At 41.3% G+C, this 19,744-nt stretch overlaps 2 protein-coding genes across 15 annotated transcripts in view; one reads left to right on the top strand and one right to left on the bottom strand.

Annotated features, from left to right (window-relative positions):
• Nucleotides 1-19,744, bottom strand: part of CMSS1 (cms1 ribosomal small subunit homolog) — a 407,069-nt gene that overhangs the window by 122,840 nt on the left and 264,485 nt on the right. The gene's annotated exons all lie outside the window — the stretch shown is intronic.
• FILIP1L (filamin A interacting protein 1 like) overlaps nucleotides 1-19,744 on the top strand; it is a 299,778-nt gene that overhangs the window by 28,659 nt on the left and 251,375 nt on the right. For 3 of the 7 annotated variants that reach the window (XM_070071973.1, XM_070071974.1, XM_070071976.1), the window contains exon 2: nucleotides 3,643-3,808. The exons of the other annotated variants lie outside the window; for them this stretch is intronic. The gene's annotated coding sequence lies outside the window, so the exon portion shown is untranslated. The remainder of the gene's footprint in view (nucleotides 1-3,642; nucleotides 3,809-19,744) is intronic. 7 annotated transcript variants of the gene reach the window in all.

Below are 19,744 nucleotides of genomic sequence, written 5' to 3'. Positions count from 1 at the left end.
CTGGGTTCCCGGCTCTGGGTGGCCCACTTCTGGCCACTGCTAGCATCTGGGGAGTGAACCAGCAGATGGGAGATTTCTTTCTGTTTGTCTCTATGTCTCCTTGCCTTTCAAATAAATAAAAAGAAATAATAAACAAATTTGAAAAGTATATGAGGCCGGCGCCCCGGCTCACTAAGCTAATCCTCCGCCTTGCAGCGCCAGCACACCGGGTTCTAGTCCCGGTCGGGGCGCCGGATTCTGTCCCGGTTGCCCCTCTTCCAGGCCAGCTCTCTGCTGTGGCCAGGGAGTGCAGTGCAGGATGGCCCAAGTACTTGGGCCCTGCACCCCATGGGAGACCAGATAAGTACCTGGTTCCTGCCATCAGATCAGTGCGGTGCGCCAGCTGCAGTGCACCGGCCGCGGCGGCCATTGGAGGGTGAACCAATGGCAAAGGAAGACCTTTCTCTGTCTCTCTCTCACTGTCCACTCTGTCAAAAAAAAAAAAAAAAAAGTATATGAGTATCTTGGCCGGCGCCGTGGCTCACTAGGCTAATCCTCCGTCTTAGGCGCTGGTACCCTGGGTTCTAGTCCCGGTTGGGATGCCGGATTCTGTCCTGGTTGCTCCTCTTCCAGTCCAGCTCTCTGCTGTGGCCCGGGAGGGCAGTGGAGGATGGCCCAAGTGCTTAGGCCCTAATCCTGCAGGGGAGACCAGGAGGAAGCACCTGGCTCCTGGCTTCGGATTGGCGCAGCGTGCTGGCCTAAGTGGTCATTTGGGGGGTGAATCAACGGAAGGAAGACCTTTCTTTCTGTCTCTCTCACTGTCTAACTCTGCCTGTCACACACACACACAAAAGTATATGAGTATCTCAATTAGTGGTCAGGTATTATTTTGATAAAAATAGGTATGAGTTGGACTTGGTTCCTTTCTTATGTGGTATTAGAACTAGAAGGTGCGATAGCAATGGGGAAGCTGAGTCAAAGGTATTTCTCAGTTTTGACACTTGGAATGCTGTAATCAGTGATACTGACATATAAACAGGTACAATTAACTTCATGGCTTTTCTGTCCCTTCCATATATAGTACTAACAGTGACTGAGTAGTTCTAAACAACTCAGTACTTCTTTAGACTGAATAAAACAAAGCAGGCTGTGGCAGGCAAAAGATTCCTACCACCAGAAAGGCAATCAACTGTGTTACATCCTTTAAGCAGGTTTGCTGCAGAAAGGTGCACATTTATTTCATTAAAAGTTATTTTTGTTACCTGTTGGAAACCAAATGTCAAAGTTTAGCTCTCTAACATGAATCATATTTTTTTTTACAAATGCAGATCTACTTTTGAACTACAGCAATTATTTGATAAACTCATCACCCACTAGACTCATGATCCTCTGTATCAAAAGTGGTAACATTTATGTTAAAGACTCAACCTAGAGCTAAGTTACCCACTCAAATCCAACTTGGGGGTGTGTTACTATTCATGGAAATGTAAGCATCTCCTTCCCTGTGAGTGAATGTCTCCTGTCAAACACTGAGTGACTAAATGGAATATGTAATTCTTTTATTTAGCCATAGAGGACAAGGTCATCAATATGCACACCTCTGATTCCCAAGTTACAGAGAAAAATAACAGAACACTAAATTGCCTGAAGAATGCATCAGAAACATTTTTGCTGGAGAGAAAGACTCTGGCTGGGGATGTTCTCCATTGACATCTCAGAGTCATGCTCAGCTGAAGGATTAAAGAAGAGCAGAGGGGAGGGACCTGGTGATAAGGGAGAAAGCAATGGGAACATCTTTGCTTTAGAGATGAAGGAGGAAACTGAATTGACACAGAGTTTTGAGAAATTTCACATACTTAGGGAAAAAACAGCCCCTAGGTGGGCAACACACATATAAAAAGATTCTATTACAGTAAAATGTAGCCATTTTTCCCTAATAAGGAAATAGCAAGAAAGGACCATTTCTTAAGAAAAATCATTTAGGAATGCCTTTTGTGGTATAATATCTTAAGTTTCTGCTTGTAACACATGTATCCCATGTCAGAGTGCCTGGGATCCAGCTACTGTTCACTTCTGATGTAGCTTCAGGCTAATGCACACCCTGGGAGATTAAAAATATAACAGTGAATATAGAAGTCATTTCAAAGGAGAGAATGGAGAAAGAAAATGCTTGTAATCAAATATTTTTTCTTAGCAAAAAATATTTGCTGTTTATGCTATCACAGACTAGAGAAAACAAGTGTCACAGTGATTATGATAGCCTAAAACAGTGAATCTCATATCTTGGCATGCATCCCAAACACCTTGCTAAAATACAAACTGCTGGGTCTCACTCCCACTCACAGTTTCTGATTCAACAGGAAATTTTCACATCAAGAAATTTTTATTTATTTGTGTTGAAATTATTATTTTATTTGAAAGGCAGAGAGAGAGAGAGAGAGAGAGAGAAAGAGAGAGATTTTGCCTTTGCAGGTTCACTCCTCCAAATGCCACAGCTGCTAGGCCTGGGACAGACTAAGTCAGAAGTCCAGAACTCAATTTGGGTCTCCCACATGGGTGGCAACAATCCAAGCACTTGAACTATTACTTGCTGCCTCCCAGGGAATGCATTAGCAAGAAGCTAGAATTGGAAGCAGAGGTGGGATGCAGACTTAGGCACTATGATAATGGGATGTGGGTGTCCCAAGCATCATCTTTTCATTTTTTTTAACTTTTATTTAGTAGATATAAATTTCCAAAGTACAGTTTATGGATTACAATGCCTCCCCCCCATAACTTCTCTCCCACCCGCAACCCTCCCATCTCCTGCTCCCTCTCCCCTTCCATTCACATCAAGATTCATTTTCAATCCTCTATATATACAGAAGGTCAATTTAGTATATATTAAGTAAAGATTTCATCAGTTTGCCCCCACACAGAACACGAAGTGCAAAATACTGTTTGAGCACTAGTCATATCATTAATTCACACTGAACTACACATTAAGGACAGAGATCCTACATGAGGAGTAGGTGCATAGTGACTCTTGTTGTTGACTTAACAAATTGACACTCTTGTTTAAGGTGTCAGCAATCTCCCCAGGCTCTAGACGTGAGTTGCCAAGGCCATGGAAGCCTCCTGAGCTCGCCGACTCTGATCTTATTTTGACAAGGCCATAGTCCAAGTGGAAGTTCTCTCCTCCCTTCAGAGAAAGGTACCTCCTTCTTTGATGGCCTGTTCTTTCCACTGGGATCCTGGGATCTCACTCGCAGAGATCTTTCATTTAGTGTTTTTTTTTTTTTTTCCAGAGTGTCTTGGCTTTCCATGCCTAAAATACTCTCATGGGCTCTTCAGCCAGATCCGAATGCCTTCAGGGTTGATTCCGAGGCCAGAGTGCTATTTAGGACATCTGCCATTCTATGAGTCTCCAAGCATCATCTTAACCACTGCACCAAATGCTTACCCTGATCATTTCTTTATTTTTTAAAAAATTTATTTATTGATTTTGAAAGTCAGAGTTAGAGAGAGAGAGAAGGAGAGACAGAGAAAGGATGATAATCCCCAGATTGCTGCAATGGCAAGTGCTGGGCCAGGTGGCAACCAGGAGCCAGGAACCTCATCCAGGTCTCCTATAAGAGTGGGAGGGGTCCAAACACCTGGGCTATCTTCTGCTGCTTTTTCCAGGGCATCAGCAGGGAACTGGATCAAAAATGGAGAAGCTGGGACTCAAAGCAGAACCCAAATGGATGCCAGCACCACAAGCAGCGGCTTCATGTACTACTCCACAATATCACTACCTTCCCCTCCATTTTTAAAAAGTTCCCAGGTGATGTTGATGCTGTTTTTTCAGGTAATGTACTTTGAGAACTGATTATCTAAAATAATTCTCTGGTAATTAACTAGTTGGTTAGATTAAAAAATAAAGTAGCTACAGAATCAAGCATGCATGAGACAAAGGAAAAGTTACTTAATAATTCTTATGTTAAGTATTCTGGAGAGTCTTATGTTAAATATCCCAAGGCATTAAGTAAAAACACTTACTTTGACCTTGTCAGGTCTTGACTGCCAACATGTCTGACCCTAAATAATAAAACCCACATAGAATTTTTTTAAGAGTTTGAAATTGCTGCAAAGAAACTATAATTTCATAAATATAGCCAGTCAAATGTATACATTCAAAATTACTGGACTAAACTTGAACTTTTCTAACCATGAAATAAAACCACAAGGGCAAGAGTTCTCAAGGTATTCTTTCAAAACCGCAGGCAAGCTAATTGTACAGATTATGGAATGTACCATAAGTCATTCTTACTGAACCCCAAGGAGTGACTAACATCTCCTACAATAGGTGGGGTCTTAAGCCAACAAGGGCACTCTTTGACTATCATGTTGACAGATTTTGAGATATTTATGGACCTCACAGAAACGGAAATATGTACAATAAATTTAAGCCAGGTCACAAGAAATCAGTGTATTCATGCGGTATCCATAAAGGTTCCCTAAAGAAAATCTGGAGCTTTATTAAGGCCAAAAAAATGGCTTTCCTGATCCCAGAACTGCTTTCTTGGGACCAGAATTTTGAATGCCATGCTGGTGTTTAGGCCTTCAAAGCTGGCTCATGCCTCATATTTCCCTTTAGTAAGCCATCTTCAAGATGTTGCTGGGGCCAGCGCTGCAGCTCAATAGGCTAATCCTCCGCCTGCAGCGCCGGCACACCGGGTTCTAGTCCCGGTCGGGGTGCCGGATTCTGTCTTGGTTGCACCTCTTCCAGGCCAGCTCTCTGCTGTGGCCCAGGAGTGCAGTGGAGGATGGCCCAAGTACTTGGGCCCTGCACCCCATGGGAGACCAGGAGAAGCACCTGGCCCCTGCCTTAAGATCAGTGCAGTGCGCTGGCCACTGCAGCCATTGGAGGGTGAACCAATGGCAAAGGAAGACCTTTCTCTCTCTCTCTCTCACTGTCCACTCTGCCTGTCCAAAAAAAAAGTTGCTGGAAATGAGTAACTTCTCACTGACAGAAGAAACCAAAAGCTACTTAATAATTACCAGTGTTAAAATATAAAGTAGAAGGAGAGTAAGTTGTCTCATCTGTAATGATAACAATTGTTACTACCCTCCCCCAACGAATGTATAGAGGAATTCCTTTATGTTTTTGCTATATTGTAGTTGTAAATGCTTGCTTACGAGTTATAGGAGTAGATGGTGGTATTTACCTTTTACATGTGCAGCTTAGGTTAGTATATTAAACATAATAGTTCTATTCCATGAATCATATGCAGCACACTTTGCTCTGTGACATAACTTGGTAGTTTAATAATTGTATTCTTGGCTTGTTAGAAATAACATAATGGAGAATCAAGAGGTGGTTGTATTTTACAGTTCCTTTCTAAAGATTCAGTGGAATTAAAAATGCCTAGAAGCATGTTAATATGGAGGTACTTAGAAAAGTTCAAGAAAAATGGAATTTAAAAGATGCTTGGTGCATACTTTTTTTTAAAGATTTATTTTTATTTATTTGAATGACAGAGTTACCGAGAGAGGTAGAGACAGAGAGAGAGGTCTTCCATCCACTGGTTCACTCTTCAAATGGCCATGATAGCTGAAGCTGGGCCAATCCAAAGCCAGGAGCCTAGAGCTTTTTCTGTGTCTCCCATGTGGGTGCAGGGGTGCAAGGGCTTGGGCCATCCTCTGCTGCTTTCCCAGGCCATGGCAGAGAGCGAGATCAGAAGTGGAGCAGCCGAGACTCAAACTGACGCTCATATGGGATGCCAGCATTGCAGGCAGCAGCTTTATCCGATATATTTTTTAAAGATTTAATTATTTTAGGTGCATACTTTTTTGGAAATTCATGCATATGAGGTATCTTCAAAAAGTTCATGAAAAATGCCTATTATGAACAAACTATGCATGGATTTCAAACAAATTTTGAACTAAAATAAATGTATCTATCTAGTCCCGGTCGGGGCGCCGGATTCTGTCCCGGTTGCCCCTCTTCCAGGCCAGCCCTCTGCTGTGGCCAGGGAGTGCAGTGGAGGATGGCCCAGGTGCTTGGGCCCTGCACCCCATGGGAGACCAGGAAAAGCACCTGGCTCCTGGCTCCTGCCATCGGATCAGCGCGGTGCGCCGGCCGCAGCGCGCCGGCCGCGGCGGCCATTGGAGGGTGAACCAACGGCAAAGGAAGACCTTTCTCTCTGTCTCTCTCTCTCACTGTCCACTCTGCCTGTCCAAAAAAAAAAAAAAAAAAAAAAAGTATCTTTTAACTCTATTTTCGAGAAATTTTGTGGAGTATGCTGTTACTTTCAGAAGCTTATGTAGCACTTTTGGGGAGATGGGGAGGCAATAACATAAGATTTGGACACAGCTCTAAAACAGTTACTTTCAACTGGAGACAGTTTTTTCTTGGGGGAGACAGTTAACCATATTTGGAGGCACTTTTTTGTCACACTGGAATATGCTAAATATCCTTCAGTGCACACAGTATAGTCCTTGCAATGAAGACTTACCAGCAAAAAATGTCAAAAGTGCTGCTGCTGAGAAGCTCTGCTTTAAAACAACTAAGAAAATAATTTACTTGCATGAAAGTATATAAAAAATTCACTTCTTAGAGAGCTTTTTGTGGTGTGCAGGCTTCAAGAGCCAACAGCTAAGATGCAAAGGCCACACTAGAAGATCTCTGCTCCAAACCAAAGAATCTTCATGAGCTATTATCCCCTAAGTTCACACAAAGAGAAGGCCTTTCTACATAAAATAGATGAATGATAAAGAGTACTATGTACAATCAGATTCTTCTAAGTGGCTGTTCTTCAGAAACAAGATTAATTTCTGCCCATGAATATGACATTGCGTTTTCAAAGAATACCTTAGGCTTCCAAGGACATAAACTGGCCATTAGTATATCTTTTGCATAATAAGTTATTATATATATACATGTGTATGTATGTGTGTGTGTGTGTGTGTGTGTGAGAAATGCTTTATAAGAAAAGTGATCCACTATTTTCCATCTTTATTGCTGGGATAAACTTGAAAAAGTTAAGAGCAGCAAGACTAATGGATATAACACTGACTGTTAACAGTGCCTTCCTCATACATGATGCTCAATAGACATTTCTTGAATAAATAAATGAGGAATAATGGAAATATGTGACTCCTTCATCTTCTGCAAACACAGATCTAAAACTAGTTAATGTTTTCTAAACTAACTCTTTGGGACAGCAGTATTAGCTGATTTCAAAGGGATTGCTTTGGTAACCATGGCAATAAAGTATACACATCTATCCCAAAATAGGGCCAAGTTAGAAAGTCCATTCATGCCCTATTAGGGTAATAAAGGACTGGTGAAACATTCCATATCTATTTGCACAATGCTTTTAGCTCCAATGCAAACAAAGAATTAGCTGATGTTGCTCAAAAAATGACATCAATTCTAATTATTTGATGAAACCAAAAACTGTCTTCCTTCTACCTAAACTGTCTCTTGCAATAGGAGACTAGGACATCAACTCTTCAAACCTTACCAGTTTCTGGGACCGGCAGGAGGAGTTTTAGGCTGGATTTCTCAAAAATGAGCTCCACAATTCACTTGTATATATTTATCATGCAGAGGAATACATTCAGATCATGAGCTGTACCTCAAACTATAAAACTGGAATTTTCCAGGAATGCCCAAAGGAATCTGTATTTTAACATTCCCTGAGTGATTTTTCAAATTCATGAAGGTTTGAGAAACCTATATATATTTCTCACCTAGACCTTTCAGGATAATGGCTATCTTGTTTCAGTAGAGGGAAGGAGTAACTGTTAAAAGAGGACTATTAATTTTGTGATATGTTTACTTTCTCGCAAGGTGGAGTTGCTCCTTCCATTTCCTCCAAACCAGTCTTCATCCGTTTCTCAAAACCTCATGTGCACTTCTGATAGTCACATCACCTATATTCATTATACTTTAACTAACAGAAAACAGGAGAAAAAGCTATATCTGCATCTATTTCATTCCATATGAGTTTTTCTTTTTAAATAATAAAGATATTAGATTGTGACACTGATTTTAAGGTTACTATAAGAGTAATGAGGCATAGAAATTATAAAATGGTAATAACCTCCTAAATCTGGGATTTGTCATGGTACTAATTTTTGTTCCAAAATGTGAATAAAGATATCTAATAATTTGGGAAATCAAATGATCTCAGATAAAACAATGGAAACTTACAATGAAGAGAAAATTAGAGGATTTGGAAGACCATTCTGACTCTATACCATTACAAAGAGTTTTAACAACCAAAAATGATATTGGCTACATCTGTCAAAATATCAATAATGTACATTTTCACTGGAATGATAAAATACTGCAAGGTATTAAGCCACTGCCTGCGATGCTGACATCCCATATGAGTGCCAGTTCAAGTCCTGGCTGTTCCTCTTCCTCTTCTTCCTCCTCCTCCTCTTCCTTCTCCTTCTTCTTCTTCTTTTTTTTTTTTAAAAGCTTTATTTCTTTATCTGACAGACTTACAGAGTGAGAGGGAGAGACAGAAACAGAGATAAAGCAAGATCTTCCATCTGCTGGTTACTCACCAGATGGTCGCAATGGCAAGTGTTGGACCAAGAGCTACTTCCAGGTCCCCAACATGGGTAGCAGGGGACCAAGAACTTGAACCATCTTCTACTGCTTTTCCCAGGCCATTAGCAGGGAGCTTAATGGGAAGTGGAGCAGCCAGAACACAAACCAGGGCCCATATGGGATGCTGGCATTGCAGGTGTCAGCTTTATGACTATGCTACAATGCCAACCCCTGGCTGTTCCACTTCTGATCCAGCCATCTGTTAGTGTGCCTGGGAGCGCAGAGGAGGGTGGCTGCAGTGTTTGGGGGCCTACAGACTTAGATGGAGTTCCAGACTCCTGGCTTTAGCCTGGCCCAGCCCTGGCCATTGCAACCACCTGGGGAGTGAACCAGTGGATAGAAGATAATCTCTCTGTGTCTCTTCCTTTCTCTTTCTGTAACTCTGCTTTTCAAATCAATCTATCTTTTATAAAAAGCCCTCTTTTGACTATTCATGAGCTACAAAGTAAACTCCTCTACAAAGTGAAAATATAAACATCACTCCAACGCAACCAAGGATGTAAAGATGTAAAAGATGTAAAGAACTTCAAAATACAACATTCATATAAACAGTTAACAAATATTTATTCAGCAACTATATGGTATTTAAAGATGGTCACAAGTTCACTGCCATTCATCCCATCAGAAGTGGCCACTATTTCCTAGTACTGAAATTTACATTTCAGGGTTCTCCAGACAAGATAATTAACAAATACATTCCTCAGTTTTACATATGGCAGACGGAACAGTGAATTCGCAGGAAGCATCATTCCTGTTCAAAGCCATGCAGTTTAAGGAGCGTTCAGGACACAGAATTTTAGAGGGGGAGGGATCTTAGAAATGATATAGTTTGGGATCCTTCAAAGTGAGGTCTGAGGGCCACCGAACTTTGAAATGCAGGCTTGGTAAAAATGAAGATTTCGGGAATCAAACTCAGTCTTCCAGAATCTTGATAAGCAAGGGCTATTAGCCTGAGAAGGAAAGATTAGCCTGAGAAGCTTGCAGAGTTTAAGGGTCTTATTTTAATGATAAGGAGAGTCAGAGACCCAAAGAGATAAGTTGCCCAAGGTTAAGGATCAACAGGTGAAGGTTTCTGGTTCAAGGCTGTTAACTACCATTATGGTATGACATTCTCCCCAAATTTATAAACTGTCTTCATAGATTAGTTATTACCAAGCAAGTATTATGCAGTTTTTCTGAGAACTTATATCATATTCTAGATATTGCTTCATTTAATTCTAGTATAATAAGGACAGAAGATGAAAAAAAAATAGTGAACAAAGATGAGAATATTAAGTAAAGAGGAAAAACTCAGACAAGAAGGAGAGAGAAATAAGGAACTAGCCTCTGGTTAGGATGACATAATATCTATATGTGTGAAGTTAAATCACGGTCTGAACAGAAGAGCCTTCAGTCTTCCTTCCACGCCTCTTGCCAAAACTATACACTTAGAAGAAAAAGGGCTGAGAGAAATTGGCCCTAAAAGTAACCTGAGGTTAATAAGGCCTTGCTTAATCCCATGGCCTTCCCCAAGTTCATCTTGAATGAGGAACCCAGTGGTTTTAGGAAAGGCTGCGCCTCCCTTAGGACCACTTCTGAACCTGACATCCTGGCAGCAGGGGCATGAGGTGGGTAAAGGAAATGTCTAGCAGGACATCACACAAGGATCAGAGTTCGAGGAGCCACTCCCCAAATTCTACATCACTTCTACATACAAAGTTCCAAGTAAAGCAAAGAAACAACCTCGTGCTGCTCTGTATTTAAAAGTCTTTCTTACAACTCTTAATTTCAACAGCCTTATTGCTTCAACAAACCGAAGTTCTAAAAAAAATTAAACCCAATCTCTCATCTTGCAATCCTCATAACTATGTGACATTAGAATTTCATCCCCTTTCACATCCCCAGATTTACAAAGGCTTCTAACTTGTGTCTTTTACTTTTGATTATCAAGGAAAGAAATTATTTTAAGAAATATAATAAAGTTTCCAAGGAAAGAGAATTTTAAAAGGAAGATAAATTCAAAGAACAAATTATGGTCCTTCCTCATAAGCTTCCTAAAAAGAAGTGAAATCTCTACCTCATGATTGTAAACCTTTCTCTCCTGTAGGTGCAGGACACAGGGACCAGAACCAGACTGTGGCCTGCCTGTGGCAGTAATTGCCATGTTTGAGATAGCTGTGCCCATCTCATTAGGAATATGTTATCTGAGAAATAAGCAGGTTGCACTGATATGGCCTCTTTTAGCAAAAGCTAGCCAGGGAGTACTTGAGACTCCCTGGCCATTTCTGGGTTTGATCAGTTTCTAATTTAAACCCTGTACAGGAAATCCAGGTTTGCCCTCAAGGCAAACCAAAACAAAAAGAACTAACTAACATGGATGAATTAAAGAAATCATGAAAAAATAAAACAAGTTGAAATAGCTTTATATAAATATAGCTTTATAAAATTTTTTTATGAAAATGAAATTATAAAAAGAAAGACACTGAAGACCAAACTTGAAAAGGAAGATGTATTTCCAAAGCACAGTTTTTATGGTTATCAGAAAAGGAAAAAACTCAGTACTGCAATTTGCCAAACATACTGACTATAGAACAAATTTGCAAAAGGATTTTTGGAACATGATAAGAGATACCTAGAGAAAAGAACAGAGGAAGAGTTTGTATTTAAATTACATTTTGGAGCGGAAAAGGCCTCTGTAAAACAGAATTCAGAGAATAAGCTACTACAAAGGAAGAAGGCCCCTGTTTTTTTTGTTGTTGTTTTTTAATAAAGTCACAATACTGATATCTTGTTGGTTCTCAGAGTGCAGGGAGCAGATTCAGTAGCAGAAATCTTTGCTTGACTGCAGAGCAGCCTTGGGAAAGCTGCAAAGAGCTTTCCACAGTTAGTGCCTGGAGGGCCCAGGGGGGCTTTCAAATTTAGAGCTCTGGTACTCAACTGCAGGATAAACAGCTTGGATTCTTCTTTAATGACAACAGCATATCAGCTCCTTTTGAGGTTACAGCATACATAAACAGGATCTGCCTCACATTTTCCACTTGTGGAGGAGGCAAGGGGGGAAAAAGGCCCCCACAAACCTTTTACCGCAGTTAGCTGTGTAAGATGACTTGCTTTTACTTACATGCAAGACTGAAAAAAAGGAAGGCAAACCGCAGTGTGCAAAATGTCCCCAGAAAGGAAACAGGAAAACCATTACTTCCTCTGGATGTGAGAAAACCCATGGGCAATCAAAGGGGAGAGAGGTAATGAATGCTGAACTCCAGGGTCTTAAAAGGAAAGACACAGGGCTTAACAAGAGTTCTTAAGGTAAGTCTTCCAGGTGCCAAGATGCACAGAAGTATCAAATGGGAGGTCTTGTCCAGCATGTGCCCTGCTGTTGACCTGAACATTGGCTGTCACGTTAGCAGGGAGACCAGAAAGCTCTTTCCTGGTTTCCCTCGAGGTTGAGCACTGGCACTGAAAATTTCCTGGCCTTCTTTGAGAAGCCCTAACACACTGCACCAAATGAAGATATTTATTCATAGAATTCCCACTCTTGTACCCGTGTCCAAGTTCCTTATTTGGTTTTGAACTAAAGCTCTGAAGGGAAAAACCTAGAGATTTCTTTTTTTTTGTGATCTAAGCTGACAAATTTCCCTACGTCCCAATCTTTTCAACCCCAATGTTTTGCAGGAAGCTGTAGTTACTGCATTAGTATTTAAATGTACACTTAAGCGATATGAAAATTTGCTTAATTTTGCTGTCTCAGTTCAGCAATTCTTTTTTTTTCTATAAGTGGCTTGATAGAGATTCTGTAGGTCATGCAGTCTCTATCACAACTCCATTTTACTATTAGGCAGAAAAGTAGTCACAAACAATACATAAACAAATGTGTGCTGAAGTTCCAATACAATTTTATTCATAAAAAAGAGAGTAGATGAGAACTGGCCCACATGCTAAATTTGTGATGCTTGGTATTAGCTTTCCACTATTTGGAAACACAGTTATTAAAAAGTGGCAGGGAGGCTAAGCTGCTGTCTGCAGCACCGGCATCCCGTGTAGGTGCTGGTTCATGTCCGCTGCTCGACTTCCGATCCAGTTCCCTGCTAATGTGCCCAGGAAAAACAGTGGAGGATGGCCCAAGTGCTTGGGCTCTCATGAGAGACCTGGATAGAGACTTCTGCCTCCTGGCTTCAGCGTGGCCCTGGCTGGTCATTATGGCCATCTATGGGGTTAACCAGTGGATGGAAGACCTCTCTCTCTCTCACTCTCCTCTCTCTGTAACTATCTTTTAAATAAATGAGCAAATCTTAAAAAAAAAATGGCAAGTAGATTATATTAAAAAAGATAGTTTCCGTCTTATTATGAGCATACAAGTAATTTTATTTTGCTTCTGATATGATTCAAATTACCTGTTAATTAAATTGATCAAAAATAATTTAAAAAGTGCTAATCAAACATGAAACCATCATTATTTTCCCTACTCAGAAAAAAGTAGCTTCATTTTCTCCCCCCAAAATTTATTTATTTATTTGAAAGAGTTACATGGAGAGAGGGAGAGACAGAGAGAGATCTTCCATCCACTGGTTTACTCCCTTCAACCAGGTCTCCAACATGGGTAGGTAGCAAGGGCCCCAACACTTATGCCATCTTCTGCTGTTTTTTCAGGCCGTTAGCAGGGAGTTGGATCAGAAGTGGAGTAGCTGGGACTTAAACTGGTGCCCGTATGGGATGCTGGCAACACAAGCAGCAGCTTTACCTGCCACGCTACAATACCAGACTCAGAAAAAAGTAGCTTCAATGTCCACTTGTTCTGGTGGTTTTCAGCGAGAAGTTGGAGGAAGTGGGGTAGGTCATTTATGGAAGAAGGAGTGGATTATTTCTCTGATTAAATATAACATGGATCCCTAGAGTTTGAGAAAATTTATTTTTTGGCAAACTGTCCAAAATAAATGATGACACATTACCAGGTGGAGTCAGACACTTCTTCTATCTTGTATTTATGGAACACAGCAAAAAATTTTTAATTGTTACAATTACCAGCTGGGAAGTACAGTGGGAGAGGGATGGTTGGTTGGATGACAGCTGAACTACTGGAACTGAATACCAGAGAAGGTATCACAACTTTACAACAAAAACTGGCAGCCATATGGGATGCTGATGCTGCAGACAGCAGCTTAACATGCTGCACCATAGCACTGGCCATGGTTAAGGTACATGATCATTGAAAACACTGAGTTGATGAAGTCAGTCATGGGAGAAAATCAGAGAACAATTAATTAGGACCACAGGCAGGAGAAATGACAGGAAATAAGTCAGAGATAACTGTTAGGACTTGAATTCCAAGCTCGAGTCATGGAGAATTCTCAGAGCCATGAAAGTTTGAGTCTAGACTTGGAAATGCAGAGAAGCAACTGGAACAGGTCCCTGTTGAGAAAATAGCCCATTCATTTTCCAGCTGAATAATCCACAGGTTGGGAAAATGGAGTTGAAAAATCTTAGGACATGAGATATGGGAGAGCCAAGAGCCGTAGCCCTTTAGAGCTTACTGTCCAGGGCTTTGCCCTGAGATACACAGCACATAACACTCAAGAGGATGATCCAAAGACGACAGGTTTAGCCTAATATGTGCTAATTAGTTTACCACAGGGATAAATGATCCTACGAATCTCTGTAGGTAGAAGTCTTCTAAATTCAGTGTCAGTATATGGGTTGAGACATCAAATAATAAAAATGGAATTAGCACAAAGTCTTCATGAGGACACTTTGTTGATGGATCATTGGTTCACACCTGGAGAATAATTATTGCTGGATGTCCAAAGAGTGTAAATCTTGAGACCTCTAATTATATAGTCAGGTTGAAAATTGTCACAGTGATTCTCTTCAAGGAGGAAATCAAGGGTCAGATGGAGATGACAGGAAGAGAGACCAGTGCAGAGAAAAGAGTTGAAGCTAGGAGGAAAAAGAGGTAAGGATCCGTTTGGAAGGATCAGTCTTAGACAGGAAAGGGCAGTTTTGGAGCAGAGTGAGAGAAAGGCCTGGCATGGAACAGTAAGTGCTTCTAGCATTGGCCCCAGGAAATCAAAACACAAGCCTTGACTATGACTGGAGCCAGCCGCATGGAAGACTTATGCCCTTAGGTTTTTAAGAACTTCCTCTATCCTCTCTTCCACGGGAGTTTCAGTGAATGCTTTGAAGCTCAGGCAGGCTCAGGAGAGGAAGTCCTCTCTCTGATTGCCCTGCCTCAACTGCCAGGCTACAGCAAGATGTGAGGTGACATTTTGAGCAGGAAACCAAGTATTAATGAGGCAGTTCTACCCAGGGAAATTCTTTTCCTTTCCTCTTGATCTCTATGTTTCTCTGCGATACCCAGCAAATGCAGGCTCTTAAGAGATGGAGTGGGTGAAAGAAAATCAGGATAAAGCCATTATTTTTCTCCTTGTCATCAGCGTATATTGTGATATGTCTGAAATGGCACAACTATAGGGACCCACTATATAAGGGAAATTAGGAAATGCTAATACACCCTGTCTCCCCTCCCCCAAATGAGTAGCTGCTCTTAAAACTAACAAAAGAAATCCTTTTCTTTTGTACAATTTTTTAAAATCTATATAACTGAGTAACAGAGCAGAACAAAAAAAGGAATTATATAGAAGAGAGCATAATAAGTAAAATCATACATGGTGAAAACCACACTATTAGTGATATTAATTCTTCACTCATGGGCAATTTTTGATGGGTTGCGGCAGCATCTTATTATAACCTCATACATTCTTTTAAAGGAGCATAAGATTAATCTGTGAACTTTAAAAATGTACTTAGGTTTCAGTGTACTTAGGCTAAAGCTTAAACTGGTTGGACCAGTAAGAAACATTATTTAAAGCTCTAGTCCTAAGAAACAGCAGAGTACTCAAAAGCAACACTAATGTGAAAAAACATTTTTATTCCATTGGTTAGGAGAGGCCAAACAATTATTTCAGATGTGTCTTATCAGTTCATTCTGATCACATTCTTACAGTATTAAGGTGATCAACTCCCCCTAAAAACTAGTGAGGAAGAACAATTGAAGACCACCTCCCATAACCAAATCTAATTGCAATGACCATTCTAAGAGCAACATTCATTGTTTCTCACATTAATGGGACTCAGATCTGTGCTCTGGTCATAATACGCAAGAGCAAAAGCATTTAGTGTCAGCCATTTGGTAATAATTATCCAAACCCATGGTCTTTTTTTCTGTATACATTATGGCACTGCCATGTGTGTATCCATAATCAAATGCTGTTAATTTTTAATGTGTGAGTTTTCTCTTTGAGGATCAAATGAGTCATGAATTATGAGGATCAAAAGAGTTAAGAATTATGTGTGAAATGAGAAGAAAAAAATGAGAAAAAAGTCTCCCAAAGTACAATAGACCTGAGCTGCCCTGTCACACCAGATTTTTTACTTAAGTCTGTCAAAATGAGCTGGACAGCTTTCGAGTTTGTATCTCATGTCCAGGGCAAACAGCAACTCCCTCTCTTACGGCAAATCCACTATTTCTGCTTACGTCTTCACAAATGGATGGGCTCTCCACTCTGCCCCCGTTTCTATGCCAAATTCCAAAATTTCTGGCAGAAAAGAGATCTGTCAAAACAGGTTAGTTGTATTTTTATTGGTTCCTCCAGACCATGACGACATTTCCTGATAGGCAATGCCAGGAAACTATTAATGTCTGAAAAAGCAGTGAATGTTCTTATGAGCACAAACTCTCTGGTGCCCCAGGAGACTGCTGCCTGAAGGAACCCCCACCAGTCTTCAGAATGTGACACAGATTCAACGTGCTGCTGTGTCAGAACTCTAAAACACCACTACCAGAAAAGAGGAAAGTGTCTTTCCCCAAAGAAATTTCTGCAACATACAACAGGTTGTTTCCTCCCTTTCTCTCCCACACATGCTTGCCCAGGGCAGAGGAGTGGGGCATTAGCTGGGCAACTAATGGCTGGATCAGTTGAGGCTGCTGCACAAATTAGGTAATGCATTCAAGTAGTTAATGGATCCTTCCCCAAGAAAAGGCAGTAAAAATGTCTACACTTGGATGAGGAGGGTATGGCCTTCCGAGCAAATGGAAGAAAGGATCCATTTTAACATCCAGGTGCAGAAGCAGAAGTGCACTTTTTAAAAGGTGCTCAGTGATTCCACTAATGCTAGAAGTGCATTCTGCCAATGTGCACCCTGTGAACACTTGCACAGCTGATCTTAAAGGAAGAAGGAGCTTCACAGAAGATGTGAAACTAAATGGAACAAAACTTGGTTGAGGCACTGGACCTTTAGGAAACTTTCAAGGGTGTCAACTGATATATTATTAAGTGCCCAAATCATGTGGCTATTTGCTAATGTTATAACTGGGTTTGTGGAGCAGAAAAGCAGCTCCCTGCACTGTCATATCCTTCTATTTCACAGCGCCACCTGCTGGGTGACAATGAGCTGAACTGTCACTTCTTGAACTGATATCTAAAAATTCACAAAAAGAAACGGCTTTACTTTTTCCACTGTACAGAGAATACTGAGAAACAGTGTTCTCTATGGTGGCATTTTCACGGTGGCAGGGTATAGTTCTGTTCATCTTTTCTGCTGCCCTATCCACTCACATTCCAGTGATGACTGTGTCCTTTGAAATGTCCAAACAGGAAAGAGAAGCATTAAAACCAAGAACATAATATATGTTTGTTGCAAGTTAACTGATGTTAGGTCACAGAAATCACGACCTTTAAAAGCTGGATGGTTTCCTCATAATCTTTAAAGAGACCTCTAGGAGCTGGTTCAGCGGCGTAGTGGGTAAAGCTGCCGTCTGCAGTGCCGGTATCCCATATGGGTGCCGGTTCGAGTCATGGCTGCTCCACCTCCTATCCAGCTCTCCGATATGACCTGGGAAAGCAACAGAAGATGGCCCAAGTCCTTGGGCTCCTGCACCCATGTGGGAGACCCAGAAGAAGATCCTGGCTCCTGGCTTCGGATTGGCGAAGCCCCGGCCATTGCAGCCAAGTGGGGAGTGAACCAGTGGATGAAAGATCTCTCTCTCTCTCTCTCTGCCTCTCCTTCTCTCTCTGTGTAACTCTGACTTTCAAATAAATAAATAAATCTTTAGAAGAAAGAGGGTCGGCGCCGCGGCTCAATAGGCTAATCCTCCGCCTTGCGGCGCTAGCACACTGGGTTCTAGTCCTGGTCGGGGTGCCCGATTCTGTCCCGGTTGCCCCTCTTCCAGGCCAGCTCTCTGCTGTGGCCTGGGAGTGCAGTGGAGGATGGCCCAAGTGCTTGGGTCCTGCCCCACCTGGCAGGTTATCCAGTAGAAGGGGCAGGGCAGGATGCAAATACAGGGCTGCCCCTGAAACGTTATCAGGATGACTTTGAGATGCATATGCTGGACTTAAATGTCTCCTTAGGCCTTTGTCACACACACATAAGCTCATACCTGACTTCCTACCTAATACATTCATGCATCATGCATCCATTAATCATCTTTTTATTCCCCTATATGCTGTCTCCCCATCCATCATCAATTTGGGTTTATGAAAAGTTACAAAGTTGACTTACAGGTAATTTACACTCCCAACACCAGTGCACAAGAGCACCTATTTCCCTGCACCTTTGTTAATATCGGATATGATCATTAAAAATATTTGCCAATTTGGTAGGCACAAACTGGTAATTCTCCAATCAAATATGCATTTCTAATTGTCTTATATTTTTACATATGCTCCATGTAATCTACAATTTTACGAAGCAGTTATTCTTAAATTCCTTCATTGGTGGTAGATTCAGGTCAGTTTAACTATAGGGCTTATATTCCTTTCAGTAATCCTCCCTGTTCCCCTCCCATGAGAGTTTTGTATTGTGCTGTAAAGAGTCTTGAAAGACTCCTTGGGGGTACCTCATGTCTTCAGGATATGGAGTGACTCAAGAGCATGGGGAGTCCGGTGGGGCCAGCTTTGATTGTGCTTCTCTATTGTACTGGACCCAGTGTTCTCCTGGGTGGCCAATAAAGCCTCTGAATGTTAGCCTCCTGTGGCTCTAGGTTTGGTTAGAGTCCACAATGACTACTTCAGACTACTGCAGGGTATACGCATCACCTATGCAGTGGGCACAGTTTTTAAACTAGTTCACCATAGATCATTAAATAGCAAAAACCAGGATACTACTGAAACTTGGATAGCCTATATAATCCTGTGAATTTTACTTTCCCCCCTTCTCTCCTTAGTGCAGGAGACCCCTTTCTGCCAAGGGTCATTTGTATATTTATAACATCACTAGTAGGTCATACAAAATTACCCACTTAAAAATTAACCTGCTATAGATGACTGAATTTTCAGTTCCACCTTAGCAGGGGCAGACCAAATAATTTCATGGGTCTTATATAGCCCATGGGCTGGATGTTCCCCACCCCTGCAAATGGCTAAAATACAGCCATTAAGAAATCCAGTATTTGAATATCATATATGCAAAGTTCAGATGACCTGATATCATTTTAAATGAAGTGACTTTAGGCCAGACTTCACTTAAAAATTACAGTTCTCAGTTATGTACACTAGTGGAGAAATGGGACCAGTCAGGCCTAGGAACTTGACAAAATGCTAACACATCAACCCTTACCAGGCAGATGTGGTTACTGCTTTCTGAGGTCTGAGTTTCTGTAACTCTACCTGACCCACAGGAGCCAGAATAAACTTGTGAAAAAACTGAGAAGGGGCAAGAAGAGAGGGAAAGTGTCAAAATATTTCAGTCTGAAGAAGGATCCTCTAGATGTCAATTTTAAGTACTAGAAATTTCTGTTTTGGGGCTGGTGTTGTGGGATAGCAGGTTAAGCTTCCACCTGAAGCCCCAGCATCTCATATGGGCAAGAGTTTGGGTCCTGGCTGCTCTACTTTCAACGTAGCTTCCTACTATTGTGCCTAGAAAAGCAGTGGAAGATGGCCCAAGTGCCTGAGCCCCTGTACCCACATGGGAGACCTGGAAGAAGCTCCAGTCTCCTGGTTTCAGCTTGACTCTGCCCTGGTCATTGTGGCCATTTGGACAGTGAACTAGTAGATGGAAGATTTCTCTCTCTGTCTCTTTCTAATTCTGGATTTCAAGTAAGTAAACAAATCTTAATTTTTTTTTTTTTTCTGTTTCATAGATGAGATCTAGAAACGTAAGCATTGGCAAGGCTTCTGAGACACTAAGTGCCTGGTGCCCTGGGTG

This window comes from Oryctolagus cuniculus, chromosome 4, assembly GCF_964237555.1.
Source record: "Oryctolagus cuniculus chromosome 4, mOryCun1.1, whole genome shotgun sequence".
In the NCBI taxonomy this organism is placed as follows: domain Eukaryota; kingdom Metazoa; phylum Chordata; class Mammalia; order Lagomorpha; family Leporidae; genus Oryctolagus; species Oryctolagus cuniculus.
The sequence above is the reverse complement of the archived record's forward strand: the minus strand, read 5'-3'. Positions and strand labels throughout refer to the sequence as shown.